The sequence below is a fragment of the Heloderma suspectum genome, chromosome 3, assembly GCF_057233095.1.
Source record: "Heloderma suspectum isolate Gila_16-S chromosome 3, 16-S_ref, whole genome shotgun sequence".
In the NCBI taxonomy this organism is placed as follows: Eukaryota; Metazoa; Chordata; class Lepidosauria; order Squamata; family Helodermatidae; genus Heloderma; species Heloderma suspectum.
The window spans coordinates 259,881,728-259,900,612 of NC_139460.1; the positions used below are offsets into that span (position 1 = coordinate 259,881,728).

Consider the following 18,885-nt stretch of genomic DNA (forward strand, 5'->3'; position numbering starts at 1 on the left):
TTAAGGCAGGCAAGGTGAGTGGATATGACCGGTGGGGCAGATACAGCCTGCGGGAGTTCCCCATCAAGCCTGCCAACTTCTTTCCCAGGCCCCTCTCCCCAGGCAGAGAAAAGGTCTTATCTCCGCATATCTATCTATCTATCTATCTATCTATCTATCTATTCATTTCATTTCATTTCATTTCATTTCTATACCACCCAATAGCCAAAGCTCTCTGGGCAGTTCACAAAAATTAAAACCAAACAGCACACAATAAAACAATATAAAACATATAGAACATTAAAACCACAGTATAACAATGCAACCAGAATAAAACCTAGCAGCAGTGCAGGGATTTAAAATACAGATTTAAAACAGCAAAGCTAAGTCTAGAAAGCTAAAATGCTAAAATGCCTGGGAAAATAAAAAGGTCTTCACCTGGCGCTGGAAAGAATAGTGTAGGTGCCAGGCGAACCTCACTGGGAGCTCATTCCACAGCTGGGGTGCCACAGCAGAAAAAGCCATCCTTCCAGTAGCCACCTGCCTCACTTCCTTTGGCAGGGGCTCATGGAGAAGGGCCACTGAGAATGATCTTAAGGTCTGGGCAGGCACATACGGGAGGAGGGAATCCTTCAGATAACCTGGCCCCAAGCTGTTAAGGGCTTTGAATGTTAATACCAGCACTTTGAATTGGGCCCGGAAATGGACTGGCAAGCCAGTGCAGCTGAAAAAGTACTGGCATAATATGAGCTCGCTGGCCAGTCCCTGTTAATAATCTTGCTGCCCTATTTTGGACCAGCTGAAGTTTCCGGACCGTTTTCAAAGGCAGCCCCACATATAATGCATTGCACTAATCCAGATGAGAAGTTATCAGAGCATGGATAACTGTAGCTAGGCTATCTCTGTCCAGATAAGGGCGTAGTTGGTATACCAGCCTAAGCTGATAAAAAGTGGTCCGTGCCACTGAGTTCACCTGTGCCTCAAGTGACAGTTCTGGATCCAAGAGCACCCCCAAACTATGAACGTGATCCTATAGGGGGAGTGCAACCCCCTCCAGAACAGGTTGAATATCACCTAGCTGGGCAGACGAACCACCCACTAACAGTACCTCCGTCTTGTCTGGATTGAGTTTCAGATTATTGGCCCTCATCCAGTCCATTACCATGGCCAGGCACTAATTCAGAACAGCCACTGCCTCACCTGGGTTGGATGAGAAAGAGAGGTAGAGCTGGGTGTCATCCGCATATTGATGGCACCTCAGCCCACACCTCCAGATAACCTCTCCCAGAGGTTTCACGTAGATGTGAAACAGCATGGGGGATAAAATAGAGCCCTGTGGAACCCCATGGCACAATTGCCATGGCACAGAGCAATAATCCCCCAGCACCACTTTCTAGAATTGGCCATCCAAGTAGGAGCGGAACCACTGCAGTGCAGTGCCTCCAACTCCCAACACAGACAACCTATCCAGAAGGATACCATGGTCGATGGTATCGAAAGCCGCTGAGAGGTCCAGGAGAATCAACAGGGTCACACTCCCCCTGTCCCTCTCCCAGCAGAGATCATCCCACAGGGCGACCAAGGCAGTTTCCATTAGAAAACCATGCCTGAAGCCCGATTGAAATGGATTTAGATAATCCGTTTCATTCAACAGTGCCTGGAGCTGTCCTACAACCACCCACTCAAGCACCTTGCCCAGGAAGGGGATGTTGGCCATTGGCCTATAATTGTTAACATCCTCCAGGTCCAGGTTAGGCTTTTTCAGGAGTCGTCTGATTACCGCCTCTTTTAAAGTGGCAGGCACCACTCCCTCTCTCAAGGAGGAATTTACAACCTCCTGGACCCAGCCAGACATCCCCTCCTTGTTTGATTTAATAAGCCATGAAGGGCAAGGGTCAAGCACACAAGTGGTCGATCGGACTTGGCCAAGCACCTTGTCCGCATCCTCAGGCCTCAGTAACTGAAACTCATCCAATAAAACTGGACCGGATGGTGCTCTGAATGCCTCTACCAATGGAACTGCATTAATCGTGGTGTCCAATTCAAGATGAATCTGAGAGACTTTATCTCCAAAGTGCCTGGCAACCTCATCAGAGTGTGCCACTGAGGGTTCCACTGTCTCTCTCCCTGGCCGAGAATGTAACAGGCCATGAACCACTTGGAAAATCTCCACTGGACGACACTGAGAAGATGCAATGCTGGTGGAAAAGAACTGTCTCTTTGCCACCTGCACTGCCACAGAGTAGGCTCGATAGTGAGCTCTTACCTGTGTTCGGTCAGACTCAGCACGAGTTTTCCTCCACCTGCATTCTAGCCGTCTCCCCTCTTGCTTCATTGCCCTCAGCTCAGGTGTATACCAAGGATGTTGACTGGGGATAAAGATCAGGACCCCCATGTTTCTTAACTGATTCACACCCGTCAGTTGAGGAGCAGAGTGGACCTGATTTTCATCCCCATCCTGGTGCTTTGAGCAGGGAGGTTTAATGCCCCCTTCCTCATCTGATCTGCATGGAAGTGGGGGGACTGGGAAGAATGTGTGTGTACATATGTGTATGGCAGGGGTGAAGAACCTAAGGCCCAGGGGCTAAATCCAGCCCTCCAGGGGTCACAATCCAACCCCTTCCCCTGGTCCCATCTGCTTTCCCCCAACCATTGAATGTTTGGTGGTTTCCCAGGGTTTTTTTTTCCCATTCTAAAAGGTTGAAACTATTGCTGTGCACAAATAGTCTTTCAAAATTCTCCACCCTCTTTGAGAGCAGAGAAACTGGGGTGACAATTTCACATAATTTCTCCAGGGGGAGGAGAAATTCTCCAACAGTTTTTCTTACAGGTAGGGCTGCCATTTGTAGCACAAGGTTGTAGCACAACTTCTTTCTGTTTTCCTAAGGGTTTCCTTTCTCTTTCTGCACTGCCACTACAAGTGGCAACAGCATCTATTGGGTCAGTTCACATGATCAAACAACCCTCCATGGCTTATTTAAGCCACAGTGGACTGTGACCTGTGTGGGTTGCCATTTTTAATATTCAAGCCATGGCTTGTCACGTTGTCTGAACCTGGAGGGGGTGGGTTGTGCGAGGGTTAAACAACTCTTGCATAACCCTAAAGCAGCCCATGGGTTATGTGAGGGTTGTTTAACCCTCGCACAACCCACCCCTGCAGAGTTTGGACAACACGATAAGCCACGGCCACAACGTGAATATTCAAGTCACGTAGCATGTGTCAGCATGCACTGCAACCCACTGTGGCTTATTTCAGCAATGGTGATCATCTGAACCAGGTCACTGTGTTGGCAGTCTGTCCTGCATTTTCCATCTTTCATAGTACCCCATATCTAGCCTCATTCCAGGTCTTGGTGGTGGTGGTGGTGGTTGGGGTGGGAGTGGGGGTAAAGACAAGGCAGCCACCACTCAAAAATGGTGAAGAAAATTTGGAGAAAATGCTACAAAGTGGCCTTTTATTTCTGGGGGCAGGGGTGAAAAAATAATAACCTCAGAACTTTACCTAGAAAAATGTCTTCTGAATTTTTTTTGGCTCAGCTCTACTTGTCTTTCTTCAGGGTTCAGTACCTTCCTGAAGATCTTTTAAATAATACATTTCTGAGAGGTGATTGTGAATATATGTGTTCCCCCTTTCCTTGCTCACCTGTGTGGGGTGCTCTATCTGTGCATCCCCAGTTCTTGGAGTGGAGTTTGGTGCTGGGTACTCCACAGAGTTTGTGTCTGGAGTCCCAAGGCGAGGTACCTCTTAGGGTTCTAGGCTGAGAAGTGTTGGCGATGTGCTCAAGTTCTCATGTGCGTTGTGAAGCCTGGCTGTTTTCTGCAATGTTGTCCCTGTGTGTAAAGTGCCCTTATCCATACATTTACATTACCTAAGCTCCTGCCTCTGAGTTCTAAATTGGTACAATATGAGGCCAGAGAGATATGGTCCCATGTTTCACACCCTATCATACGACTTGTGGTCTTCCTATGTGGCAGTGTGATGTGACTGGTCACTGAGTTAAACCAGATCCTGTGCTCTGTCCTGGCAATATGGGTGGGACAGTTGTTGATGTATAGGTGGCTGTTTTTGATCCCTACCTGTTTTTGAAGTTCATGAGAGGGAAATTACGCGTTTTAAGTTTCATGTCAATGGGGCATGGCTATGGATTTGAGGGGTCTAAGATTTGGTGTAAGTGTGTTCCTCCTCTATGTCACCCAAATCTTGCCCGCATCTCTGTTCCATTTTGGGTGCTCCAATGGAGTATCTTTGCTGGTGGGATTGCTCTGCCAGCAGACTGTTCTGCTGGCACATTAGGGGAGGTGGTGGTTCTGCTGGCATAGCTGTCATGCAAGCAGGCAGCTTATTTGGTATTGTGCTTGTGTAGTGAATCTTCCACTAAATCCTAAAGCTCCTTAGCCGGCAAACTCTGGTATAGGATTGCACCTTTAATCACATGCGTGTTAGATCAAAATCTTGGGATTCCCCCCCTCCCCATTTTAACGTTTATGAAGGCCAAATGAGAACAAATGTTCTCATTAAAGATTCACCCCAAAGGTCTAAACAACTCCATAGAGATGAAAGAGTAATAAAATGAATTAACAGCAGCTGCTACTGATCAAATACAACATCTCAAAGCAGAGGATCATAAACTAAAACATTTATCAAGGAACATACATTTGTATGTTTCATTTATTTCCTATTGTGAATAAAATAACAACAATATTAACAACAAGAACAATAAAATTGTAAAAGTGATTGCTGGAGTCCGAGAGAATCTCTTTAACCTGGAAACTTAACTGCTGTTCTTCTATTACAGGAGCCACAACATGCTCCAGCTGTTCCTTGCATACACAATGTGGAGCTTGCAAACAGTTCAGTGGCCCTTCAAATCCTAGGAAGCCATGGCTTTTAGATGGCTCTGTATGGAGATTGATTTCTATTTGCTGCTTCCCTTTGACTCCAGAAATGCAGGATCTCAATGCTCTGGGAACTCAGGCACTTTGCTGACACTGGGGTGCCTCTGAGGAATGGAGAGGGCTTGGGATATGACTTGGTTTCACTTGGTATATGGCCATGTCTCCCTCTCCCACTCACATACAGCCTCTTTTTCTAATAGGGAGGGAGTTGGTATTTAATTCCTTCCCCCCTCTTCTTGTTTCCTGTTGTTCAAATAAACTCTTCTTTTCACCCTAGTGAATGAGATGTCTCTACTTTCCAAGTTATTTCTCATGGCAACAAGTCTCCTCTGGCCCTTATTCCATGGAACAGCTTTCCCTGGTGAATCCCTTGCTGTTCTTTCCTGTGGCATCAAGGCCATAGACAACCCCATCATGATTTACCTTGAACAACCTCATAGGCCAAAGGCCAAACGTTCAGCTGCTGCCAAACATAATTTCAATTCTACACCAGTTACATATTGAAGATATATTTTAGTGAGCAGCACTGTTAGGAGATAAATGATTACTGTCTCCATTTTACCAACAGGGAACTGAAGCAGTCATCTGCCCTAGGTTGTCCAGTAGTATGTTCCTGTTGGAACTTTGGTAATGAACTGAGAACTCCAGTACTCAAGGCCTCCCACCCCCACCCCCCATTAATCCTTTATTAAACATTTTCATTATAAACAAACTTAGTGGAAATCCCAGCCCTCCACCTGTCTGTGAAAAACAAAACAAACAAACAGTAACAGGCGGAGAAGAGAGGAAAAGCACCTGACCCCAAAACCAATGATACTTCTTCATTAGTCTGAAAAGAGGCCAAGAAAGAGCCAGTGGGGTGTAGTGGATAGAGAATGGCATTTGAATTGGGGAGATCTAGGCTCAAACCTCTGTCACTCATGATGTTCACAGGGTGGCATTGTTGAGTCACTGGGCTGGTTTGCATGATCAAACAGCCCACTGTGGCTTATTTAAGCCATGGTGGGTTGTGATGCATGCCAGTGGCCATTTTGAATATTCAAGCTGCAACTGCGGCTTGTGATGTCAAATGAACCCAGGGTCTGTGGGTTATGGAAGGGTTAAACAACTCTCACATAACCCTAAAACAGGCCATGGGTTCTGCGAGGGTTGTTTAACCCTTGCATAACCCATGGTCCCTGGGTTCAGATGACATGACAAGCCACAGGCAGGACTTGAATATTCAGGATGGTTCCATGGGCACCACAGCTTGTCATGGCTTAGATAAGCTATGACAAGCTGTAGTTACTATCTTTCAGCCTAACCTAATTCACATAGTTGTGAAGATAAAATGGGATAACCCAACCAGCCTGAACTCCTTAGACAGCAATTGGGATTCATTGGTGATTAGATAAAACAAAAATGCTTAGTCAGGTTTCTTTAGTGCCTCTTATCATCTGTAGATGACCTGCTCTTCCATCAGTTCTCCTGTACTTGCCCTTACACTTCGACTATATGCAGAGAACCACATTGCTTTCCATACTTACAGATTCAACAACTTTCATTATTAGAAGTGATTGCCAGGGTATGTATCATTTAGGTCACCAGCATGTTGAATGGCCTGATGAATACTAAACACAGGACCTGTAGAGGTTACCTTTCAGCAATTGCTTCTATTAAAGGCATGAGAGGATTAAATTCTATCTGCAAGGGAGTGACGAAGATGGATGGGTCCATGAGATGAGCACCTGTATATAGAATGTTACAAGAGCTGTTCACACACACAAACATATACACTCACACACATGGGTGGCCATGTGTCCTCTTTTACAGAGGACAGTCATCTATTTGAAAGGCTGCCAGAGGATTGTCTTCTGTTTTGAAGGGCTGTCTAGCCCACGTCCAGTATAAAGATAAAGGACCATCAGAAAGAAGTGCTTATCAATGGTTAGCACCCAGACAGCAGACTGAGCAGGTAGGCACATAGGTCATCTGGCCACAGTCTTCTGCACTATGAAGTACTGAATTTCTATTTAAATAAGAATGATTACTACTATATTTGCATCTATAAATATAAGTTAACACATGCACATTTTATGCAAATCAGTGTCCTCTTTTGTCCTCTTTTTTGGTGATGCATTTCCTCTTTTTTGGCAATTCACAAGTGGCCAACCTAACACACACACACACACACACACACACACTCCATCTCCTGCCTGCAAGCCCTGAGGGTCAAACTAGATGTGCAGTGCCATTGCATGCCTGTTAAACATTTATTTGCCCCATTGAGGGACAACTCCCCCACCCAGGGTTTCCTCTTTACAAAAAATTGAGCATCTGGGAAGGGGGAGTAGGACACACCTCCCTCCCCTGCCTTACCTCCCCGCACTCCATCCCTGTTAAGCAGTTTATCTCCAGCCTGGCTCTGATACTGGAAGTGGTCTGGAAAGGGAGAAAATGGCTTATAAAGCTCCAGAGTGTAGCCAGATAAGCTCAGGGTGGAGTGGGTTTTACTTCTCTCCCCCACTGCATTTTGCATAGAGTAAGCCCCTCACCCCACTTTATATGTGAATGGTGCAAACAGCTCCAGATATCTGATTTGACCATGACATGCATATGGTTTTCTTGGGGGTAACATGCAGATCTTGAATGCTGATTTAAACTTTAGGCATTCAGCTATTAGGTTAATAAGCTTGGCCATAAGAATCAGAATGTAATAGGTTCATTTGTTTAATTTTTGGGAATGTATTTAACAAATTTATATCCACCTTTCCTAGCAGCTCAAAACAGCTAATTTAATACCCTCTCTCTGCTGAATCACTTGGCCTATCACCTTTTGGATTCAGTGAGGTAATAAGGGCTCAGCAGTTCACCTGCAATCTGTGAATGTGATGGCGGAAAGAGTCCAGAATCTATCTTTCCAGTCTTTGCTTTCAACTCTTTCTGAGCAAGACCAGATCAGAGCAGTGGAGGCTGGTGGCCCCAATATCAGTGGGGCTGTGAATCCTCTCCGGGTTTCAGTCAGAACCAGTCAGAACTCTAAAGGAGCTATCCAAGGTGCACCTTGGATAGCTCCTTTAGAGTTCTGACTGATTCTGACTGAAACCTGGAGCAGATTCTCCACTCCACTTATTTCAGAGGCGCCAGCCTCTGCTGGATCAGAGCTTATAATTGTACAGCAAGCTTCTCTGTGCAGGGGGAGCAGAGTTGTGTGCATCAGCTGCAGCCTTGTGGCAATAAGTCTTCCTTGCTTGTAAAATAGCTCATGTTAATCACAGCCTCCAATTTATTGTCTCCTTTGTCTTGTACATAAATAATTCATGGCATTAGGGAGAATAAGTCTGAGCAAAATGAACAAATGAGAAGTTCCATTCCGCCTACACTATTCTACTCTGCGTGCAGGTTCCGGGGCTTCCCTTCTCAAGATATTTTCTACAGTAGTAGTGAGGGGCTGTTAACACAACACACTAACTCACACTCAGTGCTTGAGTGTGGGTTGTTGTTGAACCATGGGTTGTTTATTGAACCATGGGTTGTTTATTGAACTGTGGATTGGCATGTTGTCTGAACCCAGGACGTTTTCCACAGTGTGGCTTGTTAACTATGCAGGGTGGCTTATTTTTCTTGAACAAGCCATAGTTTGTTGTTGGGTTGTTCAGGGTGGTTAACAAGCCACACTGCATAGTTAATAAGCCACCCTGAGGAAAATGTCCTGAGTTCAGACAACATGCTAACCCACGGTTCAACAAACAATCGATAGTTCAGCAACAACCTACACTCAACCACTGAGTCTGGGTTAGTGTGTTGTGTGAACAGTCCCTTTGGAAGCCTGGTCAGAGAGGCAGTGCTTTCTTTAAAGTGCAACCAGACATAAAATGTGCAGTTCTAGAAAAAAAAGTGAAAAATGTAAGTCAAGCAAAAGCTGTATTATGTTAGCTGATGTGAAGACTGACTGATAACAATATGAAAAACAAGTAATCCAAGTTCCTCTAGAACCCCAAACCCAAATCAAGCATGCCCATTTCTCCAGCTCCTGCCAAAGATATTTCCTGCAGACTCCATTATTACTTTCCACAGGTATTCACCAATGTTTCAGAGATAAAGGACATCACTCCTAAAACATGGGGATGCCTTTTCTGGCAAGTCACATGAAGTTGTCAATGTTATGAGAAGGGTTTTGATGCCAGAAAATATCCAGCATAGCATTCTTAACAGGAACCTTATTGAGACAAAGTTATATAGTCTCCAATTTAAAAAGCCTTCCTGAAGAAGTTGAACATTTCTGCCAAATACAAATACAATGGTTAGGAACAAAATTAATGAGCTTTGAGAAGAGATAAATCTTTTATCTAGATTTATCATTCTAATGAAAAGTCAGCCACATATACTGATCTTGGCACTTGGGAATATGAGTTCTCAGCGCTTCCAACATCCCCCTTCACTCTGGAGGAAAACATGGTCTCCATCTCCTTATATATGACAAGTCAAAATTCAACCATGTGCTACCCCCCCACACACACACACACACTGCTTTTTTCCTTCCCGCTGACACAGCTCTCCAATCATCAGTGCATCTCCCTCAGGCAATATCGGTAGATATCCCCAAAGCTCCCAGAAAAGTATTGTAGAAGATTTTCTATGTCTTTTAAGACAAGTGAAAGGGGTCATTGACTTCAGGATGAAATGTTTTTAGCTGTTTGCTCCAATTGCCTGACTTCTCCAGTTTAGTTGCTTGTAGCCTATTAGAAGCAGAAAGAGAAAAGTTAAATCAGCAGTGTGCAAAGCGTTCCACATGTGTATTGTGCTACTACTTCCTTCTCATTGTGGTGCATGTGAAAGAAGGATTATGCTTTCTTTAAGAGTTGGCTTTGGTTGTTCAAGGATCTGATGCAGTTTGTATAGTATTAAGTAGGGTGTGAGCTGAGGCCTGCTTTACTGTGTTGTGCATCTGTTTTCCCCCTCTCACTTCAAATAAAGTTCTGTTCGAGTTCATTAAGCCTCTTGTGTAAAGGTTGAATCTAACACACTTTTGCATTAGTGCTGTCAAATTCCTAGTTATTCTGGGGATTTTATTCCACTTTACATAAGCTTCAAAGATAGCAGTCCTATGGAACCCTAGACAGTGTCTTTATTCCTTAAAAACATAATTCCGGATGTCTCTGTGACATAGGGTGGCCAGATGGATAAGAAACAGGGCTCCCGTAGTGTTGTTGGCTGTATAGAAGAGAGAATATCAGCACGTATAGACTGGCCTGGATCTTCAGTGCCACTGGCTCAAGCAGACAGATTGCACAGTGAACAGAAACAAATGCCCTGTCCTCTTCCTGGGGTGTGAGTCATTGAAAGTATCTAATATCAAAATGAAGACTTCATCTTAGCTGATCCTTCTCATGTACCGGCTGCTTAATTTTCAGAGACACCCCCAGAAAAAGGATGGCCATTTGTTCATATCCAGTGGCGTTCTGTGCCTGTGGTGAGTACTTTTTTGAATGCTGTTTATTATACAGTTCAAGTCTGCTCAGCACTTGATAGGCTGAATATGTCAGTTGACTTGATTGAAAAGCATTGTGCTTTTCAGTCAGTGAAATCAATGGAACTAAAATGTGACTAATTTAGTTTGGATCCAACCCAATGTGTCTAAGATAAAATGAAAAATCCATCTATGGGTGTGTGGTTTTTTAAAGAAAGCATTGGATGACTCATTCACACATGCAAGCCAATGCTTGAGGATGCAGTCAAAAGTAACAGTGTGCATGCACAACTTGCCCCATCACAGAAACAGATGCCAGATAGGAGAGGAATCAGCAGTTCAAGATGGGTGATTTATGTATAACTTCAAAACAGGTCAGTAGCAGGTAGAATAGCCAGGTGCCTCTTATTTTTTTAAGAGTTTTCCTTTATTCCAGTGCATCCCAGCCTTGTTCAGCCCTTATTTCAGAACAGCTAGTTCATTGTTAATATTGTTGCATATAGTTTCTCTTTCACACTCTACCTCTTCTATTAATTCTCTTCAGTCTTGGGCTAGCTTAGCCTTCCCCAACCTGGTGCCCTCCAGATGTGTTGGACTACAATTCCCAGCATCCCTGGGATGCTGGAAGTTGTAGTACAACATATCTGGAGGGCACCAGGTTGGGGAAGGCTGTGCCAGTTGATTGAGCATAAATGTTGCTGAAGTGGGGGAGGGGGGCAGGGGCTCGGCTGTGGTGGGCTCCAGTGTCAGAAGGGTGATTAGAAAGAGACTGCATGAGGATGTTGCCAAGCTCTGGGCTCTTAGCCCCATCTGCCCAGTTTACCTGTGCAGCTGCGCACTTCTGGACAGGCTCTGTCTGCATGTTGTCTTCAGGAACGTGTCCATCATGGCAGTGCTTCCCCCACCCTCCCACACAAGAGTTGTTTCCCTTTGAGCCCCAATTAAGCCGAGACTCACACCAAAACAAACATGTTCCAGGCCTCTGAGGTGCATGTCAGGCTCAGACTGCTTGGTGCCTTGGCCAGTCTGGCCTCAGGGGGTGATAAAAGAGTTTAAGAAGCTCCTGACAAAGGAAGTCGGGGCTGCAAGCATGTCACAAAGTTGCTTTTGATGATTGATCACAAGGGAACAAGAAACATAAACTCACTGAGAAAGCTGGGACTTTTTCCAGGCCCATTTTCCTTTTGGTGAAAGTAAGGGTGAATGAAAATGGCCTTCCATAATTCTCCATCCTATCCATGGTTGCTTTTCTAAGAAATTTTGGCCCAGCTCTATCAAAACCCAGCTTTGCCATGACATGCCCGGGAACATGGCTGACACAAAAACCTAATGTATTTTCTGCAAACTGAGGATAATGCAAAGGCTGAATGTCTGAGGATCACAAAGGACTTCCTCTTCACTCTGATATATCAAAAGCAGATTATTAACCATGAACAATGGAACACAGAATAAATATGTATGAGACCATCCTGTTGTGGACAAACTTTGGTGGGTGGAGAACTTCTTCTTCTGGCACTTGTAGCCCTTCCTTGTTGATATGCTACCTCAGGAATGGGAAAACCCAGGCCCCCAAAATCTAGCTCTCTGGGGCTTCACACCCTTCCTTTGCCCCCCTTTCCCCCCATCAGTCGTTTGGTGGTTTTCTGGCTTTTGTGCAGTTTTCCCCCATGCTATAAGGTTGAAATGCCTTTCCTAAGGCTTAGTTGCTGGCAGTAAGAGCTTTTAAGCTAAAATATCCTAGTATTTTTGTTTTATAGCCCCATCCCTTTTGCCTTTGGTCCTGTCCCTATGCCTTTATCCCTGCCAACCACTGGAAAGCGCCCACCACCCAAGCTTGCTTACTTCTGCAGCAACAGACTTCCATCCAATAAACATTGCCATCTATAGACAGTAGTTCCTCTTTAGGACTGTAGCCTTTGCAGTTCTCTCAAGTAATAACTAAATTGGGCTTCGCATATCCCACATCTATAATTTGACTAGGTACCCATAGTCCTTCTGCCAAAAGGCAAGGACATTTTTATTCAGGCTGCTGATCTTTGGCATATAAACTCTGGTCTGTTGGTGAAGGAGATTTTTGTTTGGTTGGGTGCTATTCATTTCTTTTATTGTTGTGTTTTTAATTATGTTTTTAATGTATTTATTTTTATGTTATGTTTTAATTAAGATTTTGTTTTTAAACGGTATTTTATTGTTAGCCACCTTGAGTGCCATTTTTTGGCAGAAATGCAGGATAATTAATTAATTAAATCTATTAGCTAGAAAACATATTTGATTTAATAGTTTGTTTCCACTTTCTATCCTGCATTGAGAATGTTCGCACATGTGCATACATTTTCATTATAGGATTGCCAATTGGGTTTTTTTGTTTATATTTTAAATCGTTTTAATGTCTCATTTCTTAATGCAGGAGGAAAACAATACTTCAAAACATTGTTGTGCACAAAAATCCCTTGGCAAGTTCACCCTGTTGCTTGCTCCCTCTCCTGGACTTTTGAAGAATGTGCTATACACAGGGCAACTGCTATCACCTTGGGCAACGTAGTGGGAAGAATAGGGCTTAGCCGTCCAGAGGGAGCACGTGAGCAAAAGGTGCTCCTCCAAGAAGCAGCCACCATCTTTGCCTCCTCGCTCACCCTCCATCACAGGGTGATGTGGCGGACTGGACTATTTGGACCCAGTTCCCACTGCCACGCTATTGAGGGAGAGCGACGCAGGTAAGTGAGTGAGGGGATGAGGTGGCTGTGCCTTTGGTGGCCAACTCTCTATGCTGCCCTGTCCAGAGAGAGGAGACAAACAAGCAGGCAGAAGTGTCTGCTCAGCACCTCTGGACAATAGCATGGGCCCAGTCCTCTCTGCCAAGGTGCCCAGAGAGGGTGAGCAAGGGAAGGCAGTAGGAACGTGATGGACTTCTTTGGCTCGAAAATCCCTACTCACTCCACAAAGAGGCAGAACTCAGGGGGAGGTTCCAAGGGGGTTCCTGGCTGGGGTGGGGGCTCACCCCACCTTGCCCTTTTCCAGCATATGTTGCAGCTCAGGGCAGAATGGAGGAGAGATTGCTGTTAACTGTTTGATCATCTATTCTCACCAATGGGCTATTTTTCATCCAGATCAAACTGAGAGTATTAAGTACTCCTTTTTAAATACTTGTTTAACCTCAAGTGTAGTTAGGCCCTCAAGTAAAGATGATTAGGAATAGGCTGCTCTGAATCTTCCTTCTTAGGGACATGCTTCTGCTCATTGTGCTATTACTTTATAGCTCACCTTCAGCTCGTCTCTAAAAATGGTCTGTCATTTAAGCCCAAAACATCCAGAAGACATCAAGTTGGGAAAGGCTGATGTCTAGCAGGCATTTTGACCTATAGATATTTTGGCCTACAATTCCTCTCACTCCTCACCACTGTCCGTGTTGGCTAGCACTGATGGGAGTTGTAAAGCAAATCATCTGGAGGTCCGCAAGTTGCCCACCCCTGATGTATAGAACTGTATGGTAACTATGATTTGAAGTTCTGCAGCACAGCAACTTGATTTTGCTTAGTTGTGATGAGACACCTGTAGCAAAATGAACAGCAAACTACATAATTGAGACACACATAGCCAAAAGCATCTGAAGTAATTCAGTTCCAGATTAAATAGTGCATGACACAAAAACTTGGTTCCTTCTTTATTTATTTCCATGGATAAAAGCTCATCTGCAGTATAATTTAATCTAACAATCCTCTAGTCTACTTACTGGTTTTGAGTCTAATGCTATCCATAATGTGAGAAATTCTGTTTGCAGTATATGTGTTTTGGGAGAGGGGGGGAAATTTCAACTTTCCCTTGAGATAGAAATAGCTGACCATTTATTGACAAGATCTCAGTTTCATCCCAATGAGCAAATGTTGTGACTCAAATACCAAATTCTCAAAACCCAAGATGTTAATGGTTTGAAAATGTGACAGAATTTGTGAAATTTTTGTTTCCATGTGTAAAAATTTTCTGTCCTGCAGAACAGGATGTTCAATGCATGTGTGCTGCTGTCTCATTTCAGAAAGCATTATTTTACTTGTTTGTTGGTGGCGGCTGTTTGGAGATCTGTCCTGCAGATGAGCATATTCTTTGTGTGTTTCCTGATTTTTGACACTGACAGTATGGCTGGAGGAGATATCACCAAAATGACACTTCTTTCTCTTTTTCCTACTGCCTCCTCTCTTCTGTTCCCCAGAGGTCAATGCCTGCAAATCAGCCCATTCCAGTTCTGTCATCCCAGGACTTAAAGTAACTCATATTGGTCTAACATCTGCTGCTCCTTTTATATATATTCCTGGATCTGTTTGAGCAGCTTCTCCCACTTGGCTTGGCTTTCAGGTCATAGTTCTATCAAAGGGCCCTATGATGTACTCAGAGAGCCCTGGGGATGTGAAGTAGACACCTGGTACATCAGTTGCTACCGAGGACCTGGGGCAAGAGGAGCGGATGAGACCGTCCTTTGCTGTGTGTGCACGTTCTTTGTCCATGGATGAGTGGACAGACATAGGACTCCTTGGCAATTAGTAGATTAGTATCATGTCCCAATCTGCCCCAGTACACACACACACACACACACACACACACTGACACACTATATCAAATAGGTTATTGACTAGGATCCTAAAATAATGGATCTTTTATCATTTCCTTCAATTTATGATTTGACAGGGAAGCTATGGTGCTAGGCTCTTGTCTGCAGGGAAAATGTAAGGTATAGCTAGCTTGTCCAGTATGGGAAGATGGCCAACATTCATTTTTTGCCTCTGTAGTCATCTGCTTGTGGATTACTTAGCCTGGTGAGATGGAGCCCAAGCTGCTCTTTTCAGAATGTAGGCAATTTCTTTTCCATCCTGCATTCCAGCTGTTACACTTAGTACAGGATTTAATCCTTAGCTCCCTTCCCATTGCATCCCTTTGTCCTGTCTTCCTAGCCTTCTTGCCAACTGCCATGAAAATGGCCTGGATCCAAGGTAAAGGATTTGTTGGAAAGGCTCAAAAGCCCAAATTCTGCCTTATATCAATGCATCTTCATCTGTAAAATGGAGCTATTGACATTGACTTAACATGTTATGAATTCTGTTCCATCATACTGATAACTGCTATACATCACCAAAGGCAAGGGTAGGTAACCTGGTGCCTTCCAGATGTTTTAGACTAGAATACCCATCAGCCCCAACCAGCATGGCCAATGGTCAGGGATTATGGGAGCTGTAGTCTGAAACATCTGGAGGGCAGTAGTTTGCCAACCCCGATCTGGGATATTGTTAGTATCTTGTAGCATCAAGGTTCAAAATCTGATAGTGACAAACACTGCATCTTTTCCCACCCGAGTCCAAAATTGATTCTCTTTCACATTTGCAGTCTCCTCCCTCCTCCTCCTTGCATACTTTGCTTGTCTGAGCTGTTTCTCTTCATGAACCAGGGAATGGATAATCAGCGTCCTTTGCTGACTCAAAACTTCCTAATGAATCTTAATCTTCGCCTAGTTTAAATGAGCTCCCATTTATCCCCTTAATATCACATAACACTGCACAGATACTTCTCGCTTTAAACCAGAGAGATGGGTGAGAATTTTGTTGGGTTCATTTATTTAAAATAAGAACTTAACAAAATTCACAAACAGAAATTTTGCTTGTGAAGCCAAAACAAACAGGCCCGGGGCTTTGAGTGTGTAGCTCTTAAAAGTATGGGTTTGAATCCCTGTGTATTCAACCATGGTAGTAGCACTGAATTAGGGTGGCCACCTCTTTTTGTCTGCCAGGTTCTTCAGATAGGTGAGAATTTTGTTTGGTTGTTTTTTTTTATAAGGACTTGCAAATATTCACACATTTCTTCATAAATGGGATGGAATAAACTTGAGATTTTACAAGTTTGAATGTGGGAGAAAGTGAAAGTGATAGATTTTGTCCATTTTTTACTTTAAACTGGCCTAGTCCCCAAAGGATTATGTGTATGTGTGTTTGATCCCAAGGTTTTAAGGACATAAGAAGAGCCATGCTGCATCAGACCAAAGTCCTATCTAGTCCAGCATTCTGTTCACACACTGACCAACGAGCTGCCTATGGGGTAGGGATGTACGAAAGTCACTTACCTTTTGAGAAATTTGATTCGTGGTGGGGGGGAGGCACCCCGTCCCTCCCCCCCCAAATTCTGGCCGGGGGGGGGAGGCGCCCCATCCCTCCCACCACAAATCCTGGCCGGCTGGGACTGCAAATGGCGGTGGCCGTAGCTGCCGCCATTTGCGTCCCTGCAGTCAGCCGTGATAGGCGTAAATGTTTACGTAGCCTATCACGGCTGAGTGAAAAAACTAAACAAAACCGTGCTTACGCAAATGGCGGTGCCCATGGGCGCTGCCATTTGCGTTCCTTATTTTGGCACGTCTAGTCTACGTAAACATTTACGTAGACTACGGCGAAAATAAGGGGAACGCAAATAGCGTGGGTTTTTTGGTACGCGCGGTTTTTTTGTGTTTTTTTAACTCAGCCGTGATAGGCTACGTAAACATTTACGTAGCCTATCACAGTGTTTTTTTAAAATCTAGCCGTGATAGGCTACATAAATCTTTACGTAGCCTATCACGTTTTTGTTTTTGTTTTTGTTTTTTTAACCCTGGAAATGGTGGCGGCAGCAGCCGGTCGGAAGACCGGCTGCCGCAGCCACCGCTGCCGAACTGCCGCCGAACCGCTGCCGGAGCCGCCGCCGCCAGGGAGATTCGCCCAAGGTAAGTCCCATCCTGGGGGGAGGGCAGATCATTTTGCCACCGATTTCGGGGGGCCGAATGTGCTGGTATTCGGCCTCCCCGAGATTTGTGGCGAAATTCTCTGACATCCCTACTATGGGGAGCCCACAAGTAGGACATGAGTGCAACAGCACCCCCCCCCACTCGTGTTCCCCAGCAACTCTGATACTGGAAGTAGCCTATAGCCATCATGACTAGTAGCCATTGATAGCCTTATCCTCCATGAATTTGTTTAATCTCCTTTTAAAACTATCCAAGTTGGTGGTCGTAACTACATCTTGTGGTAGTGAATTCCATAGTTTAATTATGTGGTGCATAAAGAAGTCCTTCCTTTTATCTCTCCTGAATCTCCCACCAGTGAGCTTCACGCGATGACCCTGGGTTCTCATATTTTGGGAGGGGGTAAAAAACTTCTCCCTGATCACTTTCTCCATATCAAGCATAATTTTGTACACATGTATCATATCTCCCCATGCTTGGCTTTTTACTAAGCTAAACAGTCCCAGACATTGCAACCTTTCCTCATAGGCCAGTTGCTCCAGCTCCTTGATCATTTTGGTTGAATATGGGTAGCCAGACTGGCATATATATACATTTCTGTCCTATCCTGGACTCCTAAGAGTCTGTAAGTTTAAGAGAGAAAAAAATCCTGAGCACACACAACCCTGCAAAGATTTTTAATGTATATGGGTCACAGCGTAAGACATGTTAATCAACTGCAACAAAAAGGTGGGATTAAGTGAGAAAACAGAAGTCCATCCTGCACCCAATAAAAGGAGGAATGAAAAATTAAATAGAGCACAATTTTATATGAATAATGTATTGATATACACAACCTAATATCAACATTATATTTGGTCATTGTATCACAGCTATTCATTCCTCAGGGCTTCATTGAAAGAAACGCATCTCAATAGAGAAGTATTTCATTTACTTCAGCAGTTTTCAGACATTCTTTTACTTGCACAACTTGAAAATTGCTGGGGGTCTCAGCTGACCATTTAATAAATGTTTGAAATTCTACAAATCAAAGTACATACAGAACTATATTTTTCTTCAGCCCCAGCAGCATAGTCCAAACCAGCACAATATTATAAACATCATGGGCCCTAGGCCAGGGCCTTGTTAGGTTATTGGATAATCTGGTCAAAATGACCTATGTATTCGTCACCAGAAAAACTACATCAAGTGCATGGCCAACAGCAGTATTCTCAACTGTCCCACACCCTTTCTGTAGACCTCCAGAATGGAGCTCAGACACCACAAATGGACTATGTACCACAGTCTGAGGACCCATGATTTATTGTTAATGGATTGTCTCGCTGTGTACACAGAAATGTTTAGTGTTAGTCTGCATGGGCTCCACATTGGTCTTTTGCCCTTGATTTCTCTTTTGTCGTCATCATGTTTTTATTTATTTAAAGTATTTCTATCCTTTGTCTTAAATCATATGACCATAGCTAAGGAATCAGTGAAAAATTGTAATGATATGGGGCCACCTGAGTATCTCTCCAAAAGATCAGATCTAGCAGGACTTCCAACTCATGAGCCTGATCCTACAAGGGAAGTGCCCAGGGTGAATCTCAGTTCCATCATCAATCAACAGTACCTCAGCCTTATCTGGACTGAACTTCAGTTAATTGGCCCTTACCTGGAATAGATGGAAAAGAGAAAAAGGGTGCTTTCAGACAGAACGCTCCTAGTGCTACTAGTTAGAAGGCATTGTGCAGCAATTCCATTTTTTTCCTCTGTAACAGATTTTACATGTTAAGAAAAATGTCATACGAAGCAGTGGGAAAACATGTGAGAGCTA

The 18,885-nt window shown here is 44.1% G+C and overlaps 1 long non-coding RNA gene across 1 annotated transcript in view; it reads right to left on the reverse strand.

Annotated features, from left to right (window-relative positions):
* Positions 1 to 17,733: 17,733 nt before the first annotated feature.
* Positions 17,734 to 18,885, reverse strand: part of LOC146351093 (uncharacterized) — a 62,713-nt gene continuing 61,561 nt past the window's right edge. The window contains exon 7 of the long non-coding RNA XR_014789512.1: positions 17,734 to 18,723. This is a non-coding gene — a long non-coding RNA (uncharacterized LOC146351093). The remainder of the gene's footprint in view (positions 18,724 to 18,885) is intronic.